The following is a 7,277-nucleotide window of genomic DNA, read 5'->3' on the forward strand; positions in this document are numbered from 1 at the left end:
ACCTGCGCCATTTGGGACAGGAATGATGATGGAGTTTAAAGGCAATGGGAACAGAATCAGGAAATTTATTTCCCAAGCAGAATATGTCACCTGGTTAAATGCTTATTCCCTAAGTATTATTTTGCTAAAAATCACATAATAATGTTTTAAATTTACATTACCAGCTGTCTGCCTGTAGGCTGGACATGCCTGCTCTAAAGCATGGATCCGGCATGGATGATTTTCCCTTCCGAGTATTACCTACTTCACAGTTTTTGCATAAGGCTGCTCTAAAGCTTAGCAAATATTCATAGCTGGAAATATTACATGTGCAAAGTAATTATGGCAATACTCATCATTTGTTGAAAGCAGATCGTTCATTAGATACCCAAAACAGCTGAACGGCTCAAGAAACTGCAGCCAGCGATAGCAGCAAAGCCACCAGGTAGTAAAGGAAAGAGCTGTGGTGCCTCAGCAAAGATTGAAACTTTCTCATCTACACAGTTGCTGCTGCAAAAACTTCACTGCTTCTTCCTGTTTAGATGCCAAGAATAAAGCAAACACCTTACAAGCATTAGAACAACATATTATGCTTAGGTAAAGTAAGCTGCCCAGAGCCGGTAGCATATCTGGGAACATGGTTCAGAGTCCACATCTACAGACCTGTTCACTGTATTTGGTGGGCAGGAAGAGGTAAAATGCCACCAAAGTTGGGGTGGAGCCCCAAGTAAGCTTTAATGTGTACATTCTCCATTCTGTCTATTCATCCTTAAATAGCACCCACAGCTTGATATAGTTGGAGACTGGGTGATGTGCTGCTTCATCTTAAATCAGTTTGATGTTGTCTCCGTATGCTTCTAACCCTTGACAATCATCAAGATGAAACTGATTTGGATCCTGCAAAGGTTAGTCAGGTTGCAAGGCCTGTGGATGGACTGATGATCATCTGAGTGGGACTTCAGTCACATTAGTGTTTTGATGTTGTGGTCACCAGTCTAATCAAATGACTTCCTCATGAAGCAAACGTCTGGATGTTTTCTAAACCAAGAGCCATGATTGCTGATAGTCACTGGACATAAAATAAAAGGCATTCAACACCAGAACAGCGTAAGCTATTGAGATGAAGAAAAATCAAATCTAACCCTGGAGGAACTGCTTGGCTTAGTTGAATAACTTACACTCTGTTTTATTCAAGGTTCACACTTAGAAACCTAGCATACAAATGCGCTACAACACAGCTCAGTTCATTTTCCCTGGAAGGCTTACTTTGAGACTTCACAGCTTATTTTCTAAGTATGCATTTAGATAGTTAATATTAATAGCAACTCAGCTGGTTCATGCAAGACGGGCTGTTTCTCTTCCACTTATTTTCAGGCAGCCTTCAAACTCCTTCCTGGGATATATATAACATACTTGCCACCGCGCAGATACTACCACAATGTATAATTACATACATGTGTGGACAGTCAGGAAACTGTGAGCCAAATCCATGTCATCACTCGTTTACCCTGGTGGGTCCTTCTGGCTGCAGCAATGCCTGTCTCAGATTTACGATGAGCAAATCCACATCCACACCACTACCCCCAGTAACAGCTTGCCTATTCGAAGAATAGAGAATGGATGCGTATGTATACATGTGTGACAGCTGAGGCGTTACCTAAGAAAACTGCATTTAAGTGTTAGATTTATTAGCTAGTACATGGGTTAGGTATTTACAGGTGCTGATGCAATCAGCTTTACTACAGAGAAACAACAATGTTATATATTAATCCTTATCCCTTTCATTACAAAAAGGTGGCAAATGGCAGTAGATTTCAACAGAGGTGTGAACGATTGCCAAGTATTTCACAGAGCCTCCAAACAACTTTAAGGCCAGCACTGATCACACAAGTATCCTTAATATTCTTTCATTCCCTCAGAAACAATAAAAACCCTCTGCCTTTTGGTTAAAGCATTAATTCAAACCAAAAATCATCTCCGTAATAAAGCAAGCGTTACCCAGATTTAAAAAAAATAATTAAATCAATTAATCAGCGAGGATTTTTATTAGTTAATCCTGTAACTAATTAAAACTATTGATTGATAGCAGACAACTCTGCAACAAAGTTATCTCACTCCTAAGCCAGCAAAACGATCTTCCTGCTGCACATACAGATAGTATGCGATGACCTGCTTGCAGATAAGTCTCTTACTGCTGACCAATCTATTTTCACTTAGTGGTAGTATTTCCCCAGCTCAGCAATTCTGACAGATCACAGCTTTGAGTCTGAGACATTTGTGAACCATCTCTTTGTTAGTCACAAATAGCAAAGTGCACATCGATAAATCACACCCTTTGTCTCCTTCTTTTCCCTCCCCCCACACAGTTGCTGCTTTTCCTTGTCAGGCCAATCCAGGCTGAGACCTCCTGAATCATCTCTATTAACCTGTGAGAAATTCTGAAGAACAGATTCTATGTAATAGAAAGTGACCTCGAATCATTAACATTTTTGAAGAGGTTTTTACCTGAATTTTATCCAAGGTACGTAAATCATCATTCATCTTTCCTCTTCCTGGCAGTGCACTTAGACATAGCAAGACTTAAAATGATGACATCACCGTCCTGGGATCCTTCATTATAAGTAATTAAAGCAGTAACATGCCTCCTCTCACACACTAGTCATCAAGGAGACTTACTCATATGAAATCTCAGGCACAGTGCACCTGAGGTGAACCGAGAGAGCACAGGACTCAATGTTTTTGGTGAACTGCTGATAGTTTTGTATGAATTTATTGCTGCTGAGAGAGGAGCGCATGTTAACATGCGGGAAGACTAAATTCTGCCATTAATCCACGAGACAGGCACTGCAGAGGTAGCGTTAGTTTCACTACTCACGCACATTGCTAAGGCCTTGACGAGGAAGAAAGGAAGGAAGGAAGGATTTAGTTTAGTCTGTGCCTCTCCACATTTTGGCCTCTCTCATAAACACACTGGCAAAGCTATCACTGCTAACATCTGGATAGTATGTTCAGTGACAGGGACAGTACCAACAGGAACTGTGTTAGACTCTCAAACACCTTTTTGCAAAGACTAATGATGATGGAAACTTTCTTACCCTGCTCCAACAAGCTTCGGTGAAAATCAGTAAGCTAGACTTTGCTGCTCAACAGAACACCAATCCGATGGTTTAGCCATTACTGCTTCTTTTAATCTGTCATTGCAAGTTGCTCTGGGGGACTGGCTACTCAGAACATGATTCTCTAAAGTAACACTTCTATTTCTTAGGCTGTTGAGACACATCTGCCCCACACCTGGCTTTATCTCTTAAACCCATCCCCTCCTGCCTCCACGTGTTCTTACAACAGTACTGCACCACACCTCTGTCAAAAACTGGCCAAACATCAGAGCCGAGAGCATAGCATTAAAAAGGAGAAGTCTGACCAAAATTAAATGTCAGTTAAACTTTACTTTGCATCACTAAGCATCAGTCTTCATTTTAACCTTATCTCCAGCAGGGCAGTACAAACAGAGACAAATCTGAGTTTACAGAGAGGATCCAGTAGTAGGAATTGTGGTTCTGAACAGACAGTCAAATTCGACAGTTTCCATGGTATGCTTTAAGGTTAACCTTTAACAGGTTTGCACCTGTTCCACCTGAAAACTAGAAGGGGAAGGAGAAGGGGAAGCAGAAGCTATTCCATACAGTGAAACATGATGAGATTCATACTGACTTTCTCTGGTTGGTCTCTATAGAAATGTCCCATATAACATCTCCTTCCACAAACATTCTTCTACGAAGTTTACCTGGTTTATCCCCTGTTCCAGAGGAGGACCACTCACAACTATCATTCCTAACTGATATTTGTCTATTCCTTAAAAACAACCATGGAAATTCCAGAGCACAACTAGGATTTCAGTTCCAGTGCTTCCTACCCTTACCTTTCAAGGACAGAACATGTTAGAAAATGTTTTTCCTTATACCAATTTTTCCTCACTGCAATCTAAGTTCGTTTTGCAACTCTATTCCCACCTATCCACAATGGGAAAACAGTGTAGTTTCCCTCTCTCCCATCTTTCACTGCTTAGAAGTTCTGTTGTTATTTTGATGTTACTTTGCAGATGTGCAAACCAGAAACATATACATATATGTATATTACTACAGGATTTTAAGAGAAGTAACATTTATAAAAATACAATCAAGCAAATAAAACTGTTGGATAGTTTTTGTATTAAATCAGTAGCAACAAAAAACCCTCTTTAAGAATACAATAGGAGTAACACTGACCTGGAGAGGAAGGAATAGCAAGATGGAATATAGGATTCAAGGTGCAATGAATATTTTAGGTCAGTAGTTACTAGGCAGTCATCAGTCTTATCATCCAGTATTCAGAACAGAGAATATTTCCATAGATAGCTGCATTCCACCAGTACCTGAAAGAGAAAGCTGGCCAAGCGTTTTGCTATTAATGATCAAAAGGAGACATGATTGTTTTTCTGCTTTGAAAAAAAAATCTTTTCTTTTTTCCTTCTATCATAATAATCTCTTAATTAACTCAATGCAACGAGTGGCTTAATTAACTAATTCTTCCATTTATTTCATTAATTTACCAAGTAGCTGTTTTCATTAAAAAGTTTCTGGACTACAAGCCTTAAAGCATGGTCACGTTGGCAAGATTAATACATATAATTCATATTCAAGCATGTACTGGAGCTTATAGATAATATTGTGAAAATATATATTTCTAATTATAATTCCAATCCGTTTCCTACCTGTGTGAAGAACATTAATAAAAACAGGGTTTATATTTCTTTGTTTGAACGAATGTTCAGTTACAATTCAGGTTTGTTTGTTCAGACTGCTGACATTTCCATGGTCTTTTATTAAAGACCTGATTAACCTGCAGAAAGAACACAATGTTTGTACAAAGCTTACATTCTCTAAGCCCACTTCGCACCCACATATTGCCTTCTGTTAGGGGAACACTGGTAATGTCAGCATCCCGCATCACACAGCAGCACCTTCAGAGCCCTGACCCCTTTTTGTCAATACAGCATAATTTATAACACCAAGAACCAGAATGTGAGCAACTGAGCATTCACCTGAGCCCCTGGTCAGTGTCAGTGCAGCCAGTAGGTTCTGAGCATGCACAAAATCTTTTGGCTGTGCAGCTCTGCTAATACCTTTACCCACACTCATCCATTGCACTGGCATCCAGCCTTTGTCACATTTACCTTTCTCACAGTAGGCTTATTTATGGACCAACTATAATAACCAAAGCTCTCTGCCCATGATGTCTGGGATGTGCCGAGGAAAATACTCCCCAAGCTAATCACTGTTCCCCTTTGTTACGCATCAAAGTGAAAGAACTGTCTGCTGGGACACACAGGGAAGGAAAATACAACTAAGGAAACTCAGCTATAAGAATTGTTGAAATAAGCTGTCAGAACCGTATTATATCAAATCAAAAACCTGTTGGTGTTCAAGACGTAATGAAATCCAATGCTCTGCAAACTCAGTGTCCCTTCTTTTGTTATCTGATTATTCAGGTTACAAGATGTAGAAACACAGTATTTAATCATCAGATCAGCAATTTTATCTAAGTCAGATGATCAACACTAAGAGATTATCTACATTCGAAGTGGTTTTATTAGCGTTGTGCAATACCACAAAGTCCACACTTCAAACGCAGAATTGGTATCAGGTTATAAAATGCAATAGATGACTCTACTGAAATTACTATCAAGTATTTTAAGGAAAGACCCGGTGAAGCTAAAGGGACACGATAGCAAGGAGACACAACAGAAAGAAAGTACTCAGAATTAACTTATCACTAAGCCAAAGGTTAAGTGCAAACCTGAACAGATTAAACTTTCACTAAACAACACCTTAACTTAACAATCTATTTTACACAGGCTAAATCACCCCACATTAGTCCTGATTTAAAGAAGGCAGACAGAACTTGCATTTTCCTGGGCTGGCTTCAAACTGTTTGCCTTTTACCTGTGTATCACGTTTACATTATTTCCCGAATTCCTATTTTCTAGGAAAATAAAGCTGGCAATATATCGCTTTATTGAAGAAGCATTTGAGTTGGAAGGGACCTTCGAAGGTCATCTAGTCTGACTCCCCTGCAATGAACAGGGGCATCTACAGCTCAATCAGGTGCTCAGAGCCCCCCTCAACCTGACCCTGAATGTCTTCAGGGACAGGGCACCCACTCAACCCCAAGCAGCCTGTTCCATTTCCAGTGAACGCATATATCTAAAGGCATTTCAAAAGCTGGATCCAACATCTTTAGAAGTATAATATACACTCCCCAAAAAAGTCAGTAAAAATTTCACACTAGGGTTTTTTAAACACCAACTTGGAAAACGCTAGACCTAAGACACATCAGATATTAAACCACAGCTAAACTTGATCTTAGCCAAAGGGCATTTGCCTGTATGCGGATTTGAGTAACATCTATATCAGATTGGCACTCACAGACCATACGATGACCTTTCTTAAATTCATTTTTTATGTTTGGTTTTCTGGGAGCAAGTACAAACTGCAGCCCAGACGCTGCCTTTAAAGGAGTGCCTTTGTAACACAAAAGAGAAGATGGGAGGAAGGCCCTTGTGAGGCCATACTTGTAACTCAAAAGAAAACAGGTTGTCTATATTACTTTAAAAAGTTTAAAATCTCTTAATGATAAAAAATGGGCTAGCTATCTTCACAGATAATTACCTTAAAAACAACAGCAACAACAACGACCCAGCTGGATGTAAGCTGTGGCATCATGGTGCGCTGAGTACCCGTGAATCTGGAGATAAAAAATGGAAGAGTTCGCTTAATTTGATATAGTTGATTACCAGAAAGGTTTCTGTTTTTTATTTTATTTAAGGAAGGAACATGTCCTTCCAGTCCTTGCTGACAACTGAAAATTACAGAAATAGCAGAGCAGCTATCATAGATTTCTTGAATAGGGCAGGATATTTTGTGGCATTGTGAAAAGGCTTTTCTTGCCCAGCTGGTTTTAAATGATACCAAATATAAAATCCTTTGGACTTTAATCATCCTGGCAAAGGAGAGAAGGGTCAGGAGAGTTTAATATCTGAGTCTTTATCTGGATGCTCTCTGTTCTACTGATGCAGGAAAATGTCTGTTTCAATCTAGTAACTTTTTCATTTCTAAATTCTGCCTCTTAGAGCAACAAAACAACAGCATTCCTCGGGTCAATCATGAAACGAGGCTTTAAGAAATGCAATAGCAAACCTTGAAGAGTGAATATTAAAGCTACCTTCTTCTCTGTAGAGTTGCAGTCACACACGTCTGAGT

The 7,277-nt window shown here is 39.5% G+C and overlaps 1 long non-coding RNA gene across 1 annotated transcript; it reads right to left on the reverse strand.

Annotated features, from left to right (window-relative positions):
• Positions 1-4,257: 4,257 nt before the first annotated feature.
• LOC116653591 lies at positions 4,258-6,760 on the reverse strand. The gene is made up of 3 exons (XR_004307706.1): positions 6,687-6,760; positions 4,730-4,857; positions 4,258-4,403 (listed from the first exon to the last, which is right to left on the reverse strand). It is a non-coding gene; the product is annotated as an uncharacterized LOC116653591 (long non-coding RNA).
• Between the last annotated feature and the right edge of the window lie 517 nt (positions 6,761-7,277).

Source organism: Coturnix japonica, chromosome 6 (assembly GCF_001577835.2).
Source record: "Coturnix japonica isolate 7356 chromosome 6, Coturnix japonica 2.1, whole genome shotgun sequence".
NCBI classification, from domain to species: domain Eukaryota; kingdom Metazoa; phylum Chordata; class Aves; order Galliformes; family Phasianidae; genus Coturnix; species Coturnix japonica.